Below are 328 nucleotides of genomic sequence, written 5' to 3'. Positions count from 1 at the left end.
CAGGGGGTGGGGTAAGAAAGGGGGAGATGGGGCTGGAAGAGGGGGCCCAGGGCAGGGAGTGGGGTAAAAAAAGGGGAGATGGGGCTGGAAGAGGGGGGACAGGCAGGGAGGGGGGCTGGAAATGGGGTGGAGAGCTTGCGGACCGGGCTGGGAGTGGGGCAGGGAGCCAGAAGGGACACGGCTGTCCCCACGGTACTTCCCATGGGACACAGGAGGAAGTTTGGGATCTGTTTTTTGTGGGAAATGACTGGTTCCAGTTTAATTGCCATGGGATAATGGCAGGCTGTGGAGCGTGTTGCCGGGGGATACAGCAAACCCCCCCCCCCCC

Source organism: Calidris pugnax, unplaced genomic scaffold (assembly GCF_001431845.1).
Source record: "Calidris pugnax isolate Ruff unplaced genomic scaffold, ASM143184v1 scaffold1905, whole genome shotgun sequence".
NCBI lineage: Eukaryota > Metazoa > Chordata > Aves > Charadriiformes > Scolopacidae > Calidris > Calidris pugnax.
The sequence above is the reverse complement of the archived record's forward strand: the minus strand, read 5'-3'. Positions refer to the sequence as shown.